The sequence below is a fragment of the Phragmites australis genome, chromosome 5 (genome assembly GCF_958298935.1).
Source record: "Phragmites australis chromosome 5, lpPhrAust1.1, whole genome shotgun sequence".
Taxonomy (NCBI): Eukaryota; Viridiplantae; Streptophyta; class Magnoliopsida; order Poales; family Poaceae; genus Phragmites; species Phragmites australis.
In genome coordinates this window covers 9515892-9541611 of record NC_084925.1, presented here as the reverse complement: position 1 = coordinate 9541611, position 25720 = coordinate 9515892, and positions in this window count along the sequence as shown.

The following is a 25720-nucleotide window of genomic DNA, read 5'->3' as shown; positions in this document are numbered from 1 at the left end:
ACCAGCAGTGAAAGGGTTTTTGTAGTAGTGTAAAGCTATACTAGAATATTAATCTCCAGGTTGTTTATCTACTTGAGTTAGAGTCTTGCTCCCTAGATATTTCCTTTTAAGCATATTTTGCCAATCTTTTTCCACGTTTAAGAGCCTGGAGAACCATTTGTGGGCAAGCACTTATTTTTAGTGTCAAGGTCCTGGATACCCAGTGCGCCTTGATATTTGGAACAGCATATCTAGTATGTTCCACTTAGCTAATTGATACTTTCTTTTGTCACTATCATTTTGCTAGAAAAATATATATCTAAAGTAATATAATCTTTTGAGCACCCCTCTAGGTACTTCAAATAAAGAAAGCATAAACATTGATAAGGTAATGAGAACATAATTGATAAGGACAAGCCTTGCTGCCAATAGACAAGTGTTTTCCTTTCTAATTGCTTATCTTTTTCTCAACTTTCCTCTACCCCTTTCAGCCAATATTTCTCAGTTTCATGCTATGCATAGGAATTCTGAGGTATCTAAAAGAATGTTCTCCTGTATCACAACCAAAAAGTTCGGAATATTGTTCCTCTATCTCTTTGGCTTTCCCGTAGTAGAATATGTCACTCTTATAGAAATGCATTTTTAGGCCCAATAGTTGCTCAAAAGCATATAGCAAGACCTTGATGTTTTTAGCCATTACAATATTATGTTCCATAAATAGAGTTGTATCATCTGCGTATTGCAGAATGGTGTAATGAAAATGGTCCTATTACGCCATGATTGTGATTTTAGTGGTTAATGACAACATAATTATTGGAATTAACATATTTGTCAAGAATATATATGTTAGTAGGTCTCATATATGCAATACATGAAGAAGTCACCATAGCCGGGACAAAGTTTGGTTGAATTGGAGAAGTCCTAGGAGATTTGTTCTCACCGGATAATCCGGTATACTGAAGCATATACTCACTAGAGTATTTTCAGTAGAAGAGAAAGACCTCACCAGATAGTCCGGTGTTAAGCCTAAGTGCACACTTGAGTATTTCTGTCAGTAGAGTTCAAGGAAGTTACACTCACCAGAAGGTCCGGTGATGAACCGGTGAACACACTAGGGCATTTCTAACAAAGGGTGTGGATAGCCTCATCGGATGATCTGGTGCTCAATGAAGTAGCACACACCATAACATTTCTAGAAGAAGGTAGTTAAAGATCAACACACCGGAAGGTCTGGTGATTGGAGATGTACTCACCAGAGTATTACGCTGGAGCATTTCCTGTAAAGAAGGATTCAAATGTTGAAGACTGGAGATCAACTCACCAGAGGATCACACCGGAGTATTTTGTGCAAAGAAGAATGAAGAGGCTCGGTTGGCTCAAGATAACTCACCGGATAGTCCGGTGATGGTTTGAAGGTTATGCCAGATAGTCTGGTGTTCACAGAGGCTTTGAGTAAAGTTCCAACCTGCTTTGTCGGCTGCGGGTTGCTCGGGGTGCGGAACGTGCCACGCCCGAGCTTCCGCCGCCTTGGCGCACTTGTCGGCCAACACGAAAAGCTCCGCGGTGGTCTCGACTTCGTGCGTGCCTAGCTTCTCGAGTATCCGCTCGCCGCGGACGCCCTGCCAGAAGGCGATGATGATAGCGTGGTGGGTGATCCGCGGGATGATATTGCGGACTTGGCTGAAGTGCTATATGAACTGCCTCAACGTCTCTCCCTCCCGCTGCTTGACGGCATGGAGGTCGCACTCCAGGCCAGCACGCGCAAAAGTGCCCTGAAAGTTTGCCACAAATGGGTGGCACAGATTATCCCAGGAGCAAATAGAGCTTGAGGGTAAGTTCATGAGCCAAGAGCGGGCAGAGCCCCTCAGGGCCACGTGAAAGTAGTTGGCCATCACCTTTTCATTTCCGCCCGTCGCTTGGACAGCGGTGGTGTAGATCTGGAGGAACTCGACGGAGTCGATGGAACCGACGTACTTCTCTAGTAGTTTGGGCTAGAACTTCGTGGGCTAGTAGACCCAGCGGAGCTCGCTGGTGAATGCTCGGGAGCCCGTGCCGTATCCCTCGGTACCGGCTGTGGCCTTGGGGGTTGAACGCCGGTGCGCCGGGAAACCCCGACGGTCGTGGGCAGGCATAGAGGAAGCTTGGTCCTCCGCCTCGGCCTCACAATGGGACTCCCAGTGGCGCTCGAGGGTGACGCGCGCATCCTCGATGGCCCTCCGCTCATTGAGGTGCAAGCGGAGGTCCTGAGCTCCCGTCATGACCAGGGGGCGGCACTCCGTTTGGAGCCCCCCACCCCCGGCTGCTTCTGCCGCCACCCGAAGATGCTCTGGCTCTTGTTGCACCGTGGAGGGAGATGGCACGGGAACTTTGGGCAAGCACTTGCCGATGAGCCGTTCCCACCAAGTCGACCACCTCCCGTAGCCAATGGCCCTCTGGTGTTTCCCCCGCTGCCTGGACAGGCAGGTGCTGTCGGAGGGTTAACTCCTGTCGCAGGGATCTTGAGGGAACCCTTTTTAGAGATTCGGCCGGGGGGATGATCCTGAATATGTTCGCCGGAGAAATAAATGGGTATGAATGTGATGGCCGGTGGGGTGGAATGATCTAATGCGGAACGGAGTAAATGCGCTAGTGTTTAGACAGGTTCGGGCCACACGGAGGTGTAACACCCTACTCCTGTATGGATACTATAAATGCCTTGAGAATGTCCCTCAAGGATGTTGCTGGTTACAAGAATATTTGTCTATCTTGGAGCCTGGGGCTCCTTGTTCTTCGGTCTACGTGTATCTGCTGGCTTTGGGTGCTCTCGATCTTCTCTTATCTTCGCTACCTCGAAAACTTCTCAAAAGCCTCTTAAACTTTCCTTTGTCCGTGCTGCCGGCGGCTTTAAATACCCGCCGGCAGTAGTGTGCCTCGAACGGGAGGGGGGCACGAGTTCTGAGACACCATAAATGGAAAGGGCGTCATCATCACCTCTATGCGAAGTGACCGGGGGTGGAAAATGCGTCCCACGCCCGGTCATCTGTCACCATAAATGCACTGGCAACGGGCGCCGTGGAGAGGGCCCACCGGGCAGCCGCAGAGCAGCCCGGCGTGCCCGCCCTGTCTTGTTCTCCTGCCACAGCAATGCGGCAGACGGAACACCTCGACCCTTACGATGTTATCCCGAGATGGGCCGGATGGCACGGGATGGGACCTGTGCATTTAATGACCCCACGCCCTTCTGCCAAAATGTGGCAGGAACTGACACTGAGCGTGGCGGGAGCAGTTGGAGGTGACAGGCCACGCGCGCTCTTTAAATGCGGCCTTGGGCCTTTGACTGGCTGACACCTCATCAGTGGGTCCCTCGGGGGCCACTGTCAGGGGGCTCTCTGAGTCGTCGGGGAACCGAGTGCTCGGAGGTCACTGTTCACTTCCCCGAGCACTCTCTCCCGAGAATGCCCTTTCTAGATCCTTGGGAAACCGAGTGCTCGGGGGTACTGTTCACCTCCCCGAGCACTCTCTCCCGGGCACGCTTGTACGGATCCTCGAGGGACTGAGTGCTCGGGGGCCGGTGCAGGCAACCCCGAGCACTCTCTCCCAGAACTTCCTTCAGTGGGTCCTCAGGATACTTGGGTGCCCAGGGGGCCACCGCTCGCTGCCCCGGGCACATTTCTCCCGGTACTGAGCTTTTCCTGATCGTCGGGGGACTCGGGTGCTCGGGGGCTACCGTATACCTCCCCGAGCATTTTCTTCCCGGTACTTAGACTTCGCAGATCATCGACGAACTTGGGTACTCAGGGACCACTGACCGTGGCCCCGAGCGCCCTCTCCCGGGACTTAATCTTTTTTACCTCGCGGAGGAGACTCCACGAGATGGCGCCATGTGGCGGATTGCTGGCCTGGCCTCGGGATTCGGGGACCCCCGGTTCCTGATTCACGGACAGGTGCCTAAGGAGTGCTTGTGCCGCAAGCAAAGCACTCCCAGGGCTGGCGTCACCGAAGTTGAGTTTACGCCGTAACGGTGCCCGGCGTTGTCCGAATGCCGACCTTGCGACATGGACGATTGCCACTTGCTGCGGGTTTGGCGGCCCGCCCATGGCGGCCGCAGCCCTGCTGGGCCTGGTGCCATTGTCCCCGATGTAGGGAGGCGCCGTACGGGCTGACTGCTGACGCTGCTGAGGACCAGCAGGAGCCAGGGCCCCCTGGGCCTCGTTTTCCACTTCTTCGCTCGAGTTCGAGTCAGTGCGCTAAAGACGATGTCCGCCCGCCATTTTTTTTTTTTTGCAAAAGACGAGGTGGATTCAGGGATGCAACCCCCTACCTGGCGCGCCAGCTGTCGGTGGATGAACACCACAAGCGGGGATCCTGAGGGACCCCCTTTGAGATTTGGCCGGGGGGCTGGTCCTGTATCTACTTCGTACGTGGGGTTAATGCGTGTGGGACTTAGGCGGGATGAATCGTCGTTGGCTAGTAGTAATGAAATGCAACAAGGGTTTAGACAGGTTCAGGCCACACGGAGGCGTAATACCCTACTCCTGTGTATCTGGTGTATTATCAAAGCTCTTCGAATGCCTTTCTCTGGATCTCTAGCTCTCTCATTTTTCTCCGCGTTACAAGGTGCTACTGTTCTATCAGCTGTGTGAAGTCTTGAGCTTCCTTGGTCTGTGTTCAAGTCAGGTTTGCCTTCTACAAAGTGCTCCCCCCCCCCTTTTATCTACCGAGGGGAGGCCCTCGAAGGAGTGCCCAGAATAGGGGCACAAATTCCCGTAAACAATAAATGGAAAGCTACCATCATGGGTCTATAGTTGATGTTACAGAGGGTTGAAAATGAATCCCTCGGACGGTCCCGTCGGTCTTCACGTCCCAACTTTAGCAGTGCAGGGGGGTCCACCGGCCAGCCTCTGAGTACCCTTTCATGCCCGTCTGGGGAGAGTAGGTCTGACACGGTCTGATGCAACAGGGCGATAGGCGATAAGCCTCAAGCCTATCAACAATATCTTCAAGCCGTGTTTCTCCTTGGGCCCCGCTAAGGGACATGCGATGGGACCCGCCGTATTAAATGTGCCCACACCTTCCTGCCAGGCAGTGGCAGGGGCTGACGTATTCAGTACGACAGGCGTGGGGGAGAGTGGTTGGATGTGACCGCCCACGCTCCCCATTAAACGCAGCATCGGGCCTCCTATCGATCGACACCTCATCGTGGAGTCCCTGTGGGGTCTACCGGCATGGGGCTTCTCGGGTCCTCGGGGAACTCTAGGTACTCGGGGACCAACTGCTCTTGGCCCCAAGCGCCCACTCCCGGACCTGGCTCTTCTTCGGGTCCTCGGGGAACTCGAGGTACTCGGGGACCAACTATTCTTGGCCCCGAGCACCCCCTCCTGGACCTAGCTCTTCTCGGGTCCTCGGGGCACTCTGGGTACTCGGAGACCAACTGTCCTTGGCCCCGAGCACCCCCTCCCGGATCTGGCTCTTCTCGGGCCCTCGGGGAGGTGGTCCCCGAGGGAAGGTGCCATGTGGCACTGCGCTGTCCTGGCCTCGTGACTCGGGAACCCCCGGATCCCATATCACCGACAGCTGCAGAATACAATGATGTGGCGATTGTGGTTGCCAAGTGCTGTTGGCTTAGACAACTTCTTGGTGAATTGCATTGCAAGGTGGATAAGGCTACGATTATGTATTGTGACAACATCTCCGCAGTGTACATGTCTGTCAATCCCGTTCATAGTCGACGATCCAAGCACATTTAGTTGGACATTCATTTTATTTGGGAGAAGGTTGCACTTGGACAACTTCAAGTTGTACCCAACTGATCATCAATTTGCTAACGTAATGACAAAAGGTCTTCCTACGGCGACATTCAACAACTTTCGATCCAGTCTTAGCATCGTCTCCAGTGACAAAGTCACGATTACTGTGGGGTGTTAACAGATAGCTAGCATGCTTATCTTCTCATCCATATACGTTGTAGAATAGACTGAGTCTGGCGCCACCTCTCCTTGCTTGTAGCTCCGCTGACCTCTTCTGTAGAGAGTTAGTTTGCTCATGTATATGTATTTAACCAAAGGTGATCAATACAATTCATTTGTGTGTTGCATCCAACTCACTTACAAATCCAGCATTCAGATTGAAACAATCCATCTCCCACCAGTTTCTACAGATTTTACAATCCAACATGTTTGTTCAGCTTAGAGATTGTGATCACAATCTGCAAGTTGAAACAAACATGCCCTACGTTACCTGCACATCTTAGATAAACTTTCAATTTTGCTAGATCCTTTGCTATTGCATCAAAGTAAACTTTTTGTGGATCTCTCGAACAATTGGAAGAAGCTGATAGAACGCCAGCATAGGGAATGAAGACAAAGAATAATTAAATATTTAAAGTTCGTTAAAAAAAGAGAGGAAAATGATGCCCATTTTACACATGAACATATGCGAAGGATAACTTGGAACAGTTTCCATGGGCCTGTTTCAGCTAAAGCCATGCGCGCGCGCTCGGCACAACCTTTTACAATCCAGACCAAATACAAGGCCCACAAGTGTCATCCACGCTCTCGTCCCTATAAAAATGAGGCAACTTCTCTGCGGCCGCCGCCGTTCTAGGGCTTCCCCACTTCTACCTCCTCGAGCCAATGGCGGCTGATAAGGGCATGTTGTTGAAATATCGCTCCCATGGAGTTGCAAGAGTGAGTCGGTTGTTTCGTTCCCTTTGATCTCTGAATCTGGAGTTTTTCTTTGCCTCTTTCTGATGCTCAACGCGGTGCGCTGATGGATCATGCCGCTCGCCGATTTCATCCCATCTTTCCTGTTCTCCCAGAGATGTGTTTCTTGCATGGTTGGCGCCGTTTTTATCTACGCGATGCTTGTGGTTACCGACCGAGCACACTGATGTTTCCCTCTGGCATGATTGCTCAGTGTGCTTCGAGGATTGCAGTGGTGCTCGGATATGAATAGACCATGGAGTTTGTCAGGCTTCTCTTCCCCCCCTGTGGGCTTGGATTGGAGTTTGGAATACTCTCCAACATTTGATATCTTGCCGTAAAAAAAATCTTTTTCTGAGAAAAGAATTGAAAAGGTGTAAAACTTACTGCCCCTGAAGAAAAACAAAACTCGTACGCCATTTCAATTAGAAAATATTACCACTGTATGATAGTGGTGTCCTATGAAAAATACTACCATCTGCTTGTTGACCAGCTGTTCAGTTAAAGCCAAATAATATATACCACTCTATCATTTACCCCCAGCTCGTGCCATAACAAAGTGGTGTTAACTATTAAACTAATTATGTGTTCACCAAACTTTTCTTTTAGTGCATCACAGAGTTGGTGGATGGATAGCTACTGGACCATTCCGCACTGCTAGGTACAGAGCGAAGCATTGGATGCACTATCATCCCGGCTGTAACAATCATCTATATACCTCGATCGCCCTGTTTAGATTGGAGAAACTGGGTAAAATCCTCGTGAAATCAAACCAAATCCTATTAATTGTTGCCGCAATCTACTAGTGAAGCTGTTAGGTTCCGCGATATCTTGTCTGAATGTTGGGTTTACTACAGGAAGTAGTTAGTGGAAATACTACCTATCAGGAAGGAAAATTCTATAGGATTTTGTGTAGAAAGACTTTTATGAGATTTTATTTATAATATTTATCTTGTGATCTAATGACTGAGGTAAAAGAGAGAAGAGAGGGAATGGACACATTATCACAGTGAAGATATTTTTTTTAGAATCGGATCCTATAAAATTTGCTTATCGTTCAGTGTTTAGAACTAGTGAGCACATTATGCACGATCAGTGTGAAACTTATCCAATTTCTAACGCTTGTGGAATACTGCGAACGAGGAAAGGATAGTTCTTCTATATTTATTCTATACTCTAATAAAATAAATAATTTATGATAGATTCGAATTATCTTCATCTTACACCTTCAAAATTGATCTATATTTTCCTTCCTTCCTTCCTCACTTCTTTCCTTCTATATCTGTTAAATTAATTATCAATTAATTTGAAAATCTCAGTTAATGTACACGCTGTGTCAATTTAAAAACGTCTCTTACATTACCATCAATTGTTTGTGTCTGTACTATCCACCATCCTAGTGTCGCAGTCGGGATCAACCATGCTTTCCTTCCCCATCCTCACGGCCCTTAATCACAGGATAAATCACATATTCACTCTCTCTCAAGATGTCACCTTTAACTTAAGGTTGAAAATGGAGTGAATATTGGCCGCTTTGTATTAAAAAATAGGTAAAAAAACACATATTTTTGGATTAGATATGTATACTGATATTTTTTATGTGGATAAAAAACAATTTTTGGGGTCGGATACAGAAACAGAAATTGATATTTTTTAATTCAAAACAGATAATATCCGTTTTCACTTTACCCATTGAAAAACAAGTTACAAACCCATCAATCCACCACCACAACTTATAGCCCACCATAGCCCGTACAACCTTAACTCTAGGTATTAACCATAACCTTATCCAGACCCATACAATATAATTTGTATATACATATTGTTATTTTTTGTTGTTTTTATATGTATAATTTAAGGGTTTTTATTATTTGATAAATATTTGGCTTCGTATTTATATTCTATTCGTATTTTCATTGTATTTATTTTTAATACTATATAATATCTATATCTATATTCGTTTCCGGTTAAAATACAGATACAAAACAAAAATCATCCATCTATATCCGATCCATTTTGACCTCTCCCTTTAACAGAGTATGTCCCATGCCGCACCTCCTACACTCCTCGCCTAGCGCTGCCCTGTCTGTCACACCAGCACTTTCCCGCGCCTCCTTAGGCCACGCTCAAGGGCTTCCTTGCACGGGCGAGATTTCCGTCGTGAAGGGATTCTCGTTCCTTTCAGAGTTCTAACGGTTTGCCTTCACGGTTCTCATCACGACGGGATTCTCTCTCATTTCCCTTCGTAATTCCTCTCAAAGGGAAGCTGTTAGAGATGAGAGAAAATAAAAGAAATGAAAACGAGAAAGAGAATCAGGAAGGAACAAAATGAAGGGAACGAAGGGAAAAGGAGCCGGCTCCACCCCTCATCGCACTCCAGCTTTCACCTCCCGCTTCTGAGTCCTGAGCATGCAATTGCCCCACTGTCCATTGCAGTCCTCGCCACTGTCCATGGGAACCCCCATCACCGTCCTTGGGAGCACAATCCCTCCTGCGTTGGGCAGTGAGGCGTTTTGGCTGCTCCACTTGCCCGTCCACCCGTAGGGCGCGGCATGCCAACAGCGTTTGATGCCCCGTCCGTCAGCGGTATGGCGCGCCATCGTTAGCCGTCCGTCCTCCTTTCCGTTGTCCCTCTTAAGCGCACAATGCAAGGGGTCGCCCGGTGTTGCGGTCTGGTGGCGGAGCAGCGTGCGGGCCAGCAAAGCTACTGCGGACGGCGGCGGCGTGCGGGCCATACGTGCGGCTAGTCCCCGAACGGTGTCATGGCCCCGCCTTAGCGTCACCCTGTCCATGTCCTTCTTAGTCCCACTGCTACCTACTGCGCCTGCTCCCTCTTCGTTGCTCACCTCTCCTACGTCCCGGATCACACCTCCATCTACCCGTCGCGGTAGTCTTTTGTGAGGAACGGAGCGCCGCGCCAGGAGGCGCCGCCGCACCGAAGTGCACCCGCGAGATGCTCAATGTTGCATTCCATGCGCTGGAGGTAGATGCCAGGGATGCCAAGAAGCCCTCCGCCGCCTAGCTGCACAAGGAGACCCCCAATAGCATGCAAACAGGGACATGCTGCTCAAGCTCAATGCCAAGGAGCAGGAAGCACTGTTTGGGATCTTGTATCCATCAGATCAATGAGTAATCCGCTTCTTCTTCATTGTCATTGGTCTTCCGTGTAGCTAATCAATCCGAGAAGTTACTGCAAGTTTTAGGGACAGTAGTCTTGCCGCATGCTAGACAACCTCTAGTTTTTGTGTCTCCTCATAGTAAAGTTTAGTCTTGACATGCTAGATGATCTTGTGTTCTGTATTCCAATTTGTTATTAGTAGAAAAAAAATAGGTTGTTAATGGATGAATAAATTGAATATTGCTATACAATGGATAAGTTGTGACAGATCTAAATAATCTATATCGTATATCTTACACGATCAAATGGTTTACAAATAAAGTTGATCCGTGTTTCCTTCTCTCTCCTATAATATAGAAAGTCACAATCAATTAGTTGATTAACAATCAACCTACTCTTCACATATCGTCCTTGATTTCTTTCCTTAATTGCAGCATGCTCTCTTTCCTTTTGTCACTCTATTTCCAAAACTCAAATTAAGATAAATGAACATTACATAATGAAAGGACAATGGCAATTAACGGTATGTATTTTTCTTCCATTCTTTCAAAACTATGACAAGATCTTCAATGATTGTGCTCTCTTTCATTCTCTTAGTCTATTTTCAAAATCCGATCACAGGCTTTAGTACCTACTACCGCCTAAACGGATCGATAGGAAATAATCCCAACTTCAATCATGCGCCGATCGCCTTTGCGGATGGGCGTCGGCTACCTCCGCTCATTGGCTCGCACCCACCTCATCAACTCTGGCCACCTCCGTTGATCGATGATGACCATCTCCTCAACACCATCCATCTTCGCGCCGCATGGCCACCTGAATTCAATCATTGTATATGCAAATCCCTCTTTTATTATACTATATTCTTTTACTTCTTTGAATTGCTATATTTTGGATTGATTCCACGTATTTGAAATACGTGTGCAGTTGCTAACATGGAAAGATGGAAGAGTGCCTCCACCCTTGTATAATCTGCACATCTGTTTTGTCGGGCTCTTTGCGGTTGTCGATGATTTGTGAACCGCTGATCTATCGAACTTGTTAAATAATTGGGGATGTTTTGAGTAGATGAATCTCAAGAGGAACACATAGGGATTTGTAGACAGGTTTGGGTGTCCCTAAGGATAATAACCATATGTCATGTTTGTCTTGTATTTATCTGAGCTTGTTACAAGGGGATTTAGCTAGCCTAGATAGATCTAAACCTAGTCGGTGGTTTCCTCCTTAGCTTTTGTTGGCTTCTCTTGACTTGTTTGGGCTTGTGTTTCTTTGGTTTGGCCTCCTCCTCCGCAGGGCCTCTCGGCTCCATATATATATGGGGTGTTGTACGTCCTCTGGACCCTTCTTTCCTATTCTTGGAGATAAATCTTCTCGGTTACAAGATGCTTTGAGTATCTATGAGTGATTTTCTTTCTTCTAGGGATCCCTTTCTTAGAGATAAAGATATATCCCGAGAATTACGTGGAACCCTCGGGTACTCGGATATGGTGTATATCCATTATTCATCATCAAACCCCTCATCAGTATGTGAAATGAGGCTTCGATGGTTCAAATACATGGCCATCAAATATAAGCTTTTTGTCTAACTAGGTCACCGAGTAGATTTTCCAGTTGGTATGTAAAGAATCGTCTCGTCCTTGCAAAGGTACGAGGGGTAAGACTCATCGCTGGCCAGGCTTAAAAGTTGAACTGTTGCAATGAAAATTTAGCATAGTGGTGAAAAAGATTCTCTATCATGAATGCGAAGGGATCGTTGTTCCATCCATTCGGCTGCTCCCATGCACTGGAAAACCCAACGGGTAAATGACTGCACCGAAGTCCACCTCTTTGTCCACGTCAGTTAGCTGAAAAGACATAGCCTTGATGATTGAGCGTCGCTTGCGCGACCCGTGACTCAAAATGCAATCGTGCCCTGAATTAATGCTTGAGAGGTGAGGTGGCTCACATCTTGCATCATTGGTCTATATAATCCTTCGGGTGTCAGATCTCATCCGCATCATACTTGAGCTCAAATATGGATCCTCCTCCTTCTCTTGATTACACACATTCTTCTCCTGACTACTCACCTTCTTCCCCTGAGTACACACCCCTCACCCTGCCATTGTCTCCTATTGAATTTGGTTCAGTGGTGGAGGTCATTGACGTCTCCTCCGATGAGGAGGGTGAGGAGAAATGGCAACTTGCGGTGTCCCTGTTAAAGATGGCAAGCCTCCAGCATCTCAATTTCGAGATGAGGTGGACTGGGACCTCCTGGAGACGGAAATAGAGGAAGAAGAAGCAGCGACTGAGGCGTAGAAAAGGGGACGTCTGACAGTGTCTCCATTAAAGACTGCAAGACACCCACCGCTTCATCCTCTCCATCCTTGTGTTATTCCAGGTGAGGGTGGTCAAAGGGAGTAGCTAAGGTGGCGGCCCCGACGATGGCAATTGGGGGTCAATAACTCGCCCAAACTGTGTCATAGAGCAGCAACCCCGGTGATGGCAGTGGGGAGTCAATGCCTCTCCGAAATCGTCACTGTTGGAGACGTCGATGATCTCGAGCTGCGACATTGACGAGCTCAGCAGGGAGCTAGGGCACCGCTGACCTTAACCTCTAGCCGGGCAGGAGAGTTAGGGAAGTCTCTCCTTCCTCTTCGTCGGGTAACTCCTTTAGGAATTTTTGTAATTATCTCTCCATTGGTTATCTGTAAAAGAGCTAAAAATATCTTGTTAATAGAAGATTCCTATCTCTACTACAATACATGTGTATGATTGTGAACATTCTTTTGAATACAAGGAAGTTTATAAAAGTGTCTGTTATTTCTTTTGAATAGTTTTGAGATTTACGGAATTTCTTATCGGGATGTTTATCGTGATGACCTTAGGTTCGACTTCAAGTGGAAAACATATGAGTTTTTAGGCATTTGGGGACCCGATAAAGTTCTCCGTAATCCCTAAAATAAAATTTCTTCCCTTCTCATTAGGAAAAAGATATGCGCAACAAGTTTTTGTACTCCTAGTATACATGAAGCTCCTAACTGGCTATTGAGGAAGGATTATTGGATGGGCAGTCCAAAAAACCAATTGCGCGTGTGGGTATAAGTTCCTGAATTGCGAGTTATCTCAGTTTTGTGAAGGTATTAGTTCGAGAATAGGTAAAAATATGTATATTAATAATATGATAATGAGTATTACAAAATATATTCTAAGTACTTACACATAGAACTTACAAAGCTAGTTTATATTCCAATTTTTTTTAAGGATTTAGCCGTCCTCCATAGCTATCGTATACGACACTAGTTGGTTGGATTTTACCAACTTATATGGACTTTCCCACTTTAGAGATAGCTTGTTGATATTTTTTTTTGGCTTTGTACTAGTCATAGAACCAGAACTCTGGGTGCGAAAGATCTTTTGCGGATGTTCTAGTTGTGGTAACGTCAGAGAGCTTGTTGGTACCACGCTGATCTTATCAACACTTGTGTCTTTTTTTCCTCGACAACATTAATGTCATCTTGTCTTCTTGGGATTTCATCCTTGTCAATGTACAACTCCAATCGGGGAGATTTGATTTTTAGTTGGAAAGGCAATATTGCTTTGGCCTTTTAGACTAGGAAGAAAGGTGTTTCACCCATCACTCCGCTGGACATCATTCGAAGTGCCCAAAGTATGTTAGGATCTAATGGCCATAGAGGGGGGTGAATAGGGCACTAATTAAAAACTAAACCAACTACCGATTTTTAGAACAAGAAGCAACCTTAGCCTAGAAAGCAACTAGGCCACCTAGCAAGCTAGAAAGGTAAGAACACACATGCAAGCATATAGAACATAAGTAAAGTGTGGAATTGAAACTTGCATGAAAGAAATGCTAGAAGCAAATGCAAAATGTAACAAGAGTAGGGAAAGAGTACACTGAGTTTTTCCCGAGGTATCAAAGAGTTGGAACTCTCCACTAATCCTTGTTGGAGCATCCATATAAGGATGTCGTTCCCCCCTTTAGTCACCGAGACTCAAGTGCTCACTAGTGATTACCACTTCTCCATCTCCAGATTGGCAACCAAACCAAATACACGAGCTTCCCGGGGCTCCCACAAGACCTCCAAGAGCTCATCGAGAACACTTCCAATCTCTACGACCGGCTAGGTGTTGCCAACCACCAAGAGTAACAAGCTAACTGATTCACTTGATCCCAATCAAGCCTAAAAAACAGTTAGATGCACACTCACTACTCTTGGAGCACTAATGGAGTCCTTAATCTTCAATTAAGAACATGCAAATCACTTCAAGTGCTCTCCCTTGTCTCTAGATGACACACAATATGTATGAATGCTTCTGGGTTGCAAGAGTGATGAATGAAACCGAGTGACGAATGAAACCAAGTGAGGAGGTATATATAGGCTAGAGGTCCAAATCTAGCCGTTGTCCAACCACTCATTTTTTCTATGAACACCGGATGGTCCGGTGCACACGTCTATGTTAACACAGGACAATCTGGTGAGTTAACTTTTTTCACCTGTTGATTTGACAGTTGTCAGTAACCGTTGCAAAATACTCCGGTGTTCTTCCATATAGCATCACCGGATAGTCCAGTGAGTTATACTCTATTTCCTTGAAAATACAAAGCTTATGTTAATAGTCCGGTGATGACTCCTCTAAGTCACTGGATAATCCGGTCAGTTCAACTCTGATTTTCTCCAAAAATACCAAGCTTCTGTTAAATGGTCCAGTGTATGAATCCTTCAGATCACCAGACAATCTAGTGCATATAACTTTAAATTTCTCTAAAAAAATGACTCTTCTGTTAAATGCTCCAGTGTATAATTCCTTCCATAACCAGACAATTTGGTGAGTTCAGTTGAAGTCTTCTCAGAAAAGACAAATAGTTCGGTGAGTAAAAAGTAACAAAACTGGGAATACTTTTAAAACGCTACTTCACTTCAATCTAGCAAGATCAATTCACCTTCTCACAATGGTCAATCTGGTGAGAACAAACTTCCTGGAACTCGTCCAATTTAATTGACTTTGAGTTCTAACTTCTCAACTTCTCACCCATGTATTTCTTTGAGCTACCTAGTACTAGATTTTTGTAAGTGTGCATCCAACTATATCTAGACTCAACTAGGTCAAGTTACAACACTTAGTCCCCCTTTATAGTATGGTCAAAAGACAAAAGAAGACCTATAACTACTCCAAGTGTTCTTCATCACCTTGTGACACTTAGAACTAGAAGATCCCAATCTTGACACAAAAGTCCTTTGATCAACCAATAGAATTCCATTTGGGGGACCAAGAAAAACTATTCAATCATTGTGAATTAACGAATTTGAATTCCTTCAAAACATACACATTAGTCACAATGATATGGTTGTCATTAATCACCGAAACACTTACCACTTACCTAGAGGCCTAGATGCGACACCATGCTTTAGCGTAGGCGGATAAGCGGTTGAAAACGTGGGTCTTTGTTCCTTGAAGAACTAGGATATTTTTCTGCTCAACCTATCCATTGCTTTGTGGATGTGCCACGGACATAAAGCAGACTGTAGTGCCTAGTTCCTCGCAATAATCGATGAACGCCGCGCTGAAGAATTGAGTGTCATTGTTGGTGATGATCCTACTCGGGATGCTGAATCTTGTCATGACCCTTTTCATGATGAACTTCTTGGCAGCCACCGGCGTGATCTTTCTGATTGGTTCAACTTCAATCCACTTGGTGAAAGTATCAATTACAATGAATATAAACTTGAAGCCCCCGAGCACTACGGGAAGGGCTCTAAAATATACAGCCCTAAAGTCATGAATGTCCAGGACAAGGGGATTGTTTGTAGGGCTTGAACTGGTTGATGTACTCTTCTATTGTGAAACTGATAGCTCGTGCACTTTTTTACTAACTCGCTCGCATCATGGAGAGTCGTAGGCCAATAGAAACCTTGTGTAAATGCCTTTCCGACCAAGGTCCGGAATAAAGCATGAGCTCCGCACACCCCTTTATGGATCTCTTCGAATAGTTCTATACCTTGCTTCTGGTAGATGCATTTCATGAGTACTCCATGAGTGCCTTTTTGATAAAGGACGCCGTCCACCAAGGTATACATCTTGGGTTGATAGGAAATTTGCTTAGTTAGTGCATCATCCTAGGCACAACTCGATCTTGAAGGTACTTGTGGATTGCGGTCATCCATGAAACCTTACTTTTTAGTTGAGTCACAAGTTCCCCGCGACTCTTTTTGGGGTGTCAATCCCTGGCGAGCCTCCGAGTTGGTTATAAGTCTCGTAGATCACCACTCCTTTGGTTGAGTCCTCTAATGATTTCATAGATGGCTTTGAGAGTTTCTCTATGAAAATCCTGGTTTGTCCTGGAGACCATGATGATGTCATGCATGCTAGACTATCGACGAGGCAGTTGTCCTTCCTTAGGATATACTTGACCTCAAGTCTAATGAATTTCTTTTCCAGCTTCCTCACCTCTGTGAGGTAGTCTATCATAGTCTTATCCAAGATTTGATACTCCTTACTAACTTACTTCACCACCCACTATGAATCCCCTTTCACAATTAGGTGGTAGATGTCAAGAGCAGTAGAGCTACTCGAAGTCCAGCGAGTAGACCCTCATACTTGGCTACGTTATTTGTGGCCGGAAAAGTGATCTGCAAAACATAACCTTAGAAGAGATTAGTATAATTCCAGCCCCCACGTCATGAAACATGAGTGATCCATCAAAGAATAAAGTCCATAAATACGATAAGTTGCCACGATCATTATGGGGTTGATCTAGTTTAGTCCATTCGGCCACGAAGTCAGCGAGTGCTTGCGACTTAATTGTTGTTCGAGGCATGAAACATACGTCAAATTCTCCGAATTCAACTGACCACTTGGCGGTTCAGCTGATTGCATCTCTGTTATGTAGTATCTCTCTCAGTGGGAATTTTAACGGTATGGTGATCTTGTAAGCTTGGAAGTAATGTCGTAACTTACGGGAGACCGTCAGTACGACATATAACAGCTTCTACACTTGTGGATAGCATTCTTTAGGATAGTGGAGCACTTTACTAATGTAGTACACCGGTCATTGGCTTTTCTCTCTTTTGTCTTGCACCTCTCTTTTCACCACCAATACCCCACTTACAACACATTGTCTGGTCACGATGTATAAGAGCAAATCTTCATTAGGGTTGGGAGAGACTAGCATAGGGGATGGGGGAGAAAGATACCTCTTTAAATTGTTGAATGCCTCATCTGCTTCTTTTGACCATTCAAACTTGTTATGTTATCTTAACAACTTGAAGAAGGGAGTCCTCGATCTCCGAGCTAAGAAATAAATCGACTAAGGGCTGCCATACATATGAGAAGTTTAGAGGCTAATCAGATGCATGACAACCCTTAGTCGGTTTATTTCTCGAATCGGAGATTGAGGACTTCCCTTATTCAAGTTGCTAAGACAACATGACAAGTTTGAATGGTCAAAAGAAGCAGATGAGGCATTCAATAATTTGAAGAGGTATCTTTCTTCTCCCCCCTATGCTAGTCACTCTCAACGCTAATGAAGATTTGCTCTTATACATCGTGCCCGAACCACGTGCTGTAAGTGGGGTATTGGTGGTGGAAAGAGAACTGTAATACAAACAAGAGAAAATCCAGGGACTAGTGTAGTACATCAATGAAGTACTCCACGGTCCTAAAGAACATTATCCACAAGTGCAAAAGCTGTTATATGTTGTAAAAATGGCCCCTTGTAAGTTACAACACTACTTCCAACGTTATATGCTTCACCCTAATCGAAAATCTGAGTCCTACTTGATGACGCGGACATGCAAAAAGCTCATCTTTGTTGGCTACATATTTCAACCGTAAGAAGCCTCATTTTATGTATTGATGGGGGGTTTGATGATGAATAATAAATAGTTACCATATCGGAGTACCTTAGGGTCTCCCGTAATTCTTAGGACATATCTTTATCTTTGGAAAGGGAATCTCTGAAAAAAGGAAACTGCCCGTAGGTGCCCAAGGCGACCCGTAACCAGGAAGATTTATCTCTAAGAATAGGAAGAAGGAGTCCAGATGATGTACAACACCCCCCATATATACGGAGCCAAGGGGCCCTGCGGACGTGGGGGGGGGGGACAAGTCATTATATAGGACCTCAAGTAAGAGAAGCCAATAGAAGACAAGAAGAAAGTCACCGATTAGATTTAGATCTATCTAGACTAGCAACACCCCCTTTGTAAGAGGCTCAAATCAGTACAAGACACACATGATGTAAGGTTATTATCCTTAGGGAGGTCCAAACTTGTATAAAAATAATTGCATGTTTCCCTTGTGATTCTCCTACTGAAATCATCCCTTAATTCTTCAATAAGTTTGTTAGATTGGCGGTTCACCAATCGTCAACAAAAAACAATTGTCCAAGGGGATTTATTTGAAGGAATATTAGCTACAACCTTGTCTATCCCAATTTTGGAGAAAGGAACCTCAAGCCTATCCAGATTATCAATAGAGCTGATGAGAGAAGAGAGATCAAAGTGCATTTTTTGGAAATCAAAAGTCCCTAGCCTTTCTTTATAGGCTTGCCAAAGAATATCTACTTTTCCATTATCATCCGACACAAGGTTACCCTGCAAGTCATGAAGAGAGGTGATGGAGTTTCTTCTGAATTTCAAAGTTGCATTTGCATGAAAAAATTTGGTGCAAGCATCCCCGAAATTGACCCAATTGATTGTTCCTCTCTATTTCCAGTATATGCTCTGCTGCTTGAGGGGAGCATCCAAATGGTCATGAAGAATGCTCCTAAAGTTCCATTCTTCTAAAGAAAGATATCTCATTTCTTCCATAATATCTAGAAAGAGGATGATTTCTTTCACATTGGAAATGGTGGTTGTAAGATTTGAAAGCTGGCTTTGCCAGAGTCCAATGACTCTTCTCAAATTTTTGAATTTTTCCATAATATTCTTAGCCTTATCAATTTTATAGGAGGGGACTGACCACCCACATTGAATAACCTGTAAGAAATTTGAATGCTTCATTAAATATTTTTTCAAATCTAAATACTTTTGCTGTAGGAATATTAGTCAAAATAGTTATGAGACAAGGCACATGGTCCAAAATATCCTTGGATAAAGTAGAGGCCAAAATGCTTGGATATTGAATAGTCCATGAGACTAAGGTGAAAAGCCAGTCCAAACATTGTAAAAGAGGATTATGTTGCATATTAGACCATGTGAAGGCTTGACCTTTGAGAGGGATTTCAACTAAGCTTAGGTGACTAATAGTATTGTTAAATGCTAGCATTTCTGAAATATCAGCTCCAGGTTTATTCCTATCAGAAGGTGATCTAATCATGTTAAAATCACCTAAAAAAATCTAGTCTTCATCATTAGAAATGTCCAGATTATGGAGCCAACCCAGGAAAAAAAATTCATCATGGATGCAAGGAGCATAAATATTCAAGATGAACCACAGAGCACCCACAACAAGAGATCTGACTTCAATTATTTGTGCGTAGTTATTTCAAATGACTAGGTGGCTAGAGGAACATGAACTTTTCCAGATGACAATACATCCACCCGAGGCACTAACCGAAGGTAAAAACTCAAACTGTCAAAATGAGAAGGGAAAGAAATTCTTTGAGTAAGCTTGATCAAAAAGTTTCCTTTTTTATTTCCTAAAGGCAAATAATATCACAATGAGATTCCACAATTTTGCTTCTGATAGTATTCCATCTTCTATCCGAGTTGATATCTCTGATGTTCCAGCAAAGAATACTCCAAGATCTACCTCTATTGTTATTGTTCAAATCCATAAAGCCAAGAGTGGTAAAGATAGCCAGTCCACATACATAATATATGGAAATCCGAAGAGGGTATAGAGAAAAATAGATAGATAACATCCACAGATTCCTTGCACATCATGAGGAGAAAAATAGAAGAGAACAAACTCTTAGGTGGGGGGGGGGGACCATTACAGCAAAAAACATCCATCTGACCATTATCATAGCTAGTAGGGGAAGGGTTATTAACATTCCAAAATAAAGACATAGAGCCTCCCAAGGGCAAAGAAGAGAAGCCATCACTACTTCCTCTTCTTGCTATCTTCCTCCCTATAAATTGAGCTGGCTTGCTGCTTAGAAGTTTCTTTACCCTTCACAGAAGGGAAGGTAGAAGTGGATGATTGGATGATACCTGACTTGTTCTTGAACCTTTGGGGTGAGATGATCTTGAAGAATCTGAATTGGTAGATGGCTTAGAGCCTATGGCAATTCTTGGAGTAAGCTTTTTAGATAATTCAGGGTCTGAAAGTTGCTCAGGACAAAGCTTGCAAAAGGAGGCTCCAAGGTTGTGAATGACTTTGCTGGAGATGGTTGGTGGCTTAGCAGAACAAGCAAGACAACCTTTATCAGTACAACTGATTTAAAACCTTTGTTCTTATCTCTAATCCTTACACTGCGTCTGACTTTAGTTTCAACAATTGGCCCTTCTATGTTTCTCTTCCTTTTAGGGAGAGGGAGATAGGTGCCAGAGAGGTTGTACATCTACTTACTACTGAAGGTATTGGGAGTAGTTGGAGGGGAACTGTCAGGAGACTGAGTAGAGTCTTTGGCAACATTCATTGAAGAACAACAAATTCTAGCAAATAAAGGGAAAACTGAAGGAATGGAAAACTGTATCGACTCCCCATTTCCAACAAAAGAAGCAGTAATCATCCAGACCTTGGAAGTAAGAAAATCTTTGGCCCATTCAAAGTGGGTCGAGGACAAGAGCATATATGTGAAGAAAAAAGCTCAATCTGAGGGGATATCCACTGTAGAGTCCATATGGCCAGTTAGGGAGAAGAATTTGGCCCATAGTTTAAAACTTGCAGAGTCATACTTTGGCATCCAAGGTGGGAGCTCGGTGCTAAAGGACTCAAGGACTGGGTCTGATTCACTCTCATTGTAAATGTTGATAGATCCCAGCTGAATATTTTCATGAAATTGACACATATCTTGATTTTCCTCCTGAATCAAGGCTTCCACATTCTGTAAAAGGTGAAGACCTTGTTGTTGAGCAACTTGAGGTAGGATATTCATGACCAATTGGCCAACAATGTTAACCTAGGGGTGCTAAACTTAATCAACAAATTCATCTTGCACAACTGAGTAGGCACAAGGGGAGCTTCTGGGATCATATTGAGGTCTAAGAGTTGATGTCCTCCATTTACTGAATAAACAGAAGAACTAGATTGAAAGGAGAGGGAGAGGCTATTTGGACCTTCCTGATCAGGCTAAGGGAAGATAGGCTCAAGCCAATTATCATCATCCTCAACTAGATTATCATGGTCCTCTGCTACATCAAACATTTGATCACCTTCCACAATGGGATTATCCACCTCCATGTTAGCTAAAGGTTCATTCAAATCCACACCCAGATCAAGATGAAGATTTTTATTCCACTAACCCCACTGTTGGTTATTCTGAGCATTCTATTCATTGTGATTATCCTAATGGCCATCTTCTAACATAGTTCAATTTCCATGCTGAGGTTAACCTGGTTGACCAAATCCAAAAAAATCAAAAGGGTCATTTAGAAAGTTATCAGGATTGTCTGGCATAGGATCTTCATTAGGAGGGAGGATTCCAAGAAGCTGTTGTTTAATAACCTCGCATTGAACAATCCAACTCAGCCTTTGGAAAGCGTCCCCATAAGAGATAATAATGAATTGAGGGATGGATTCTAGGTCCACAACCTTACATTTCACTATGACTCTATCCAGATAATGCTCTTCTTGCTCCCACATGATGAGGCGACCAAAGAAACTGATCGCAGACTCAATAAATTGCATGGTCATATAATCTAGAGGAAACCCAAGAAGCATAATCCAACATTCACGGTTAAACAGAAGAGAGGTCTGGTATGGGCCGTGATTGTGTCTTTTCACCATGAATGTAAGGTTGCCAAATTGGTGAGAAGTGTCAGCTAGGTTATCTCAATCATAAATTGTATACAACTTCACATAAGCTTGCGCAAAGGGGTGAGGATGTTCTAGAAAACCTACCCACTTGTGGTTCAAAAAATCCTCTATCAACTCTATGATGTTCTAGAAGGAAGCCAAACCTTGTGGCATGGATGGATGAGGATGGTTACCATATCTTCGTGATGAGGAACTGCCTGGCCAACCATGAGTCGAGCCATGAGCGTGCGCCCAGGAATGACCTCCTAGGTGAAACCATGGGGGAGGTGAGGAGCCAAGTCAACTCTCCGAAAGGCCATGCTGAAAGGGGCACCACTGCGTAGGAGCTCGTAGTAGGGTAGAGGAAGGGCATGAATCAATGTAGAAGAGGGGGGGGGGGTGTCCCAGACTGAGCGAGGGAGGAGGAGAAGCGACAGTTTCTACATGATGAATCCCCAAGATTGCCTTGCTGAAGTCCATGAAATTTGTGAAAATTGGGAGTCCACTTGGACTAGCCCCATTAGGAAGAGAGAGAGGTGGTCTAAACCAGGTTCCAGCAGGATTTTGAGCCCAAGAGGGGTAGTCTGAATGTCCAAACGAAAAATCTAAGGGAGTTGCCATAGAGAAAGGTTTTGATTGCCAAGACCTGCAATCCCTCATGACATGCTCGAATTTAAAGCATGCATGGCAGCAAATATTGTTATTACAGTGCAGATGAGCATGATTAGGGTTTAGACAACAGGAGCATCCAAAATTGGAGGGAGACACTACTACAGAAAAGGTCATTATTGCTGATTCAAAATTGACATCACTGCTAGTTTTTGAATCAGCAGTGAATAAGCGGCAATTGATACTCAATCCAGGACAAAATAAAATAAAAAAATTAAGCACTAATAGTGATACATAAATGAACTTAGTATTAATAATTACCATATTAATAGCGTTCATATTATACTAATTTCACCAAAAGCTGCCGTCATGCATATGATAGTGCACAAAACCCTAAATCACGTGAAAAACCCTAACGTGCGCATCGACTACCTGTGACAGAGATGATACTCGACACACGAACAGATGTCTTTGTCCTCGTTGTCACCGTCATCGTTGTCACTATGGTCCTTGTCATGGGTGTTGTCATTGTCGTCGGCGATGGCAACGGCATCATCATCATCATCGCCATTGTCGAGGTCCTCTTCTTCCTTCGAGCTTGTGCAGGCCTTCTTGGCCTTCAGCTCGTCGATGAAGAGACTCCACACCTCGTCGTCCGACGAGGGGGATCCCGACAAAATGCTAGAGTCCGAGGAGGTCGGGGGAGCCTCGTCCGAAGACCCACCCAACGGGACCTCCTCCCCAGACAAGGTTGGGGGTGTGGGTGGTGTCCTCAGAGAAGGCGGTGGAGGCGGCAGCGGGTCCTATGATCATGCGCAGGTGGAGGCGACCGGCGGTGGGTGCGCGCGCGCGTGAGAGAGAGAGAGAGAGAGAGAGAGAGAGAGAGAGAGAGAGAGAGAGAGAGAGAGAGAGAGAGCAACGATATTTAAAGTCACTAGGAAGATGAGTAGCTGGGTGCGTGAAGCCTAGCAGTAGCGCGTGTGAAGACGTACGGATTTTTTTTTATCACTGCCGGTTCTTAAACACAACCAGTAGTGATAGTTATTATCATTACCGGCAATAAAAGTCACATTTTTTGATGAGCTAATATTACTGCCTATTCTTAGCTAGAATTGGCCGTGATAATTTCAATATCACTACTAGTTAATAACAGATCTGACAATGATATATCACTGCCAGTTCGTGTTACTAACCGATAGAGTTAATCATTATCATTGTCGGTTCTTGCTGGCTTGGTTTTTTATGTGCGGATGAAGCTTTTGAACCGACATATCACTATCGGTTATTTTTGAACCAGCAGTGATGGGGGGCGCATATGACCCTTTTCTGTGGTAGTGAGAGAAACCGGGATACTACTTTAAACTCATAAAGCCTTTTGAATGTTGAGCGTGAGAAGAGTGGGGTAGGGGCCCAAAATTCCCGCAGCTTTTGAATTTTGAAACTGAGACTGATTGGAGCGATTATAATCAAACTCAAGACGATCAAACATGGATATCTTGGGGATTTGAAGATGATAAAAAAAAAGGAGTTCCTCGAAGGGACAAAAAGTCTGAGATCCTAAAGATTTGAACTGATTCAAGGAGCTCTCAAAGCCTTGGCGCTTGGAAGAACATTCTTAGGAGTCTGAAATGGAACTGAATTTGCACCCGTTAGAAAACTCATTCAAAATGCTTAAGCTTGTAAATATGGAAACGCACTTCTTTGGAAGAAACCGAGAACTGAAAGACCCGGTCACCCGGCTGCTTGACTCTAAAGAGGTGGGCAGATCCTCCAAGTGTAGCTTGAATGATCAAGGAAACAAGAAAGTCTATATATGCAACTACACACTCCATAGCTCGAATTGTCTAAAAGGGTCAATGTATATGTACCGAAACACGCTGGGTGCTAGCTAGTTTTGAAAGCTTGGGCCCCGTTTACAGCGTACTGATTTCGAAGAAATTTCACAAGTCAATACTACTATCCGGTAGAAACCCTACAAGAATCCTGCATTCCAAACGTGGCATTAAAGATTTTGTGCGAGTTGCCTGATCTACGTGGAAGAGAGATTATGATATGTTCATTCTTCTGGCGGATAGTGCTAGGCTGTTTGTTGGCTTCTCTGTGAAGTTAGCAATGATAGTTGTGCAAGATTAAATACATGCGAGCAATTTTTTTGTTTCGTCGGAGAAGCTAAGTTTTGTCATGTCACAAGTGAGTCAAGTTTGTTAGTTTTCCTTGGATTCTTAGCTGCAGATCGAACATGGGGACCCACATATACCGCCCTCTCTTTCACCTCATACACCGAGTTTTCCTCACCGAAAATATTCATGACGTGTTATTAGGATGTAAGTTTTGTATTTTTTAATTATTAGATCGACCTAAATTTAAAAAATGAACTAAAGATTCACTTTCATCTAATTAAATTTAAAAACAATTAAATGAGGATCCATAACTACACATTAAATATCTGCATCCCTACGTGTTACGTTGGGTGCATACAACTGAAGTACGGCAATGTGCCGCATCCGAGTTAATGACCAAATTGCATGCAGGCCTCGCCGAAATCCTCGCCGGAGCGCATGCCGACATCGAGCGGAGCTTAGCCGCCATTTGGAGCTTTTTGTCTCTGCGAAGTGCTGTGGCTTTCCAAGCGTGCAGTGGTGCTTGGATGGAGGCACCATTACACGTAGGAGTGGACGATGATATTATAACGAGAACTGGAGCTTCCACGTAGCTTCGGTGCAACTTCGTCGTACATGGGCATTTCTCGTCGTAATGAATCGTGCATGCAAACAAACATTTGCCCTTATTTTCCAACTGCAATTTGGCCACTGTACTTGACCGGCATCATATTCATAGCCCACTGGCCGTGCCAACATATATAAAAAACAAAACAAAAGAAAAGATAGATGCGAGCACCTGACTGGCAAATGAAGAACAATGAGTGAATCCATGATAGAGAACCTGGATTGGCCAGTACCTGCAAATCCACATTGAAAAGTGTTAGGAAATATAGTCCACAAAAGCCATTGATTGATTTACCGAGACGATACACTGAAATTATAGATGACATATGAGATTCGATATTTATTAATGAGGTTCAGCTGAATCCTACGTCCTAAGGTATGACTACAAGCCCTTCTCCCTATAATTACGACACCAGACGCTCTGGGGTCTCAACAGAACTACCACCGTCGCCCCCTGTAAACCTGTCGTTATGTTATCATAGTTACAGCAATGACCATACTCTCATATTTATGAATAGGTTAGGTTACAAGAGTCTAACACATACTCTACCATATACCGCTAATTACAACTCCAAATCTAATATGTAACCTGTATTGTACAATATTCGACACATATTTAATAAAAAATATTTTTTTCTAAAGAAATAAACTAGAGTATTCAATCTTGGACGTGCTGACCTGCCACTATACCACGAGACAAGCACTCA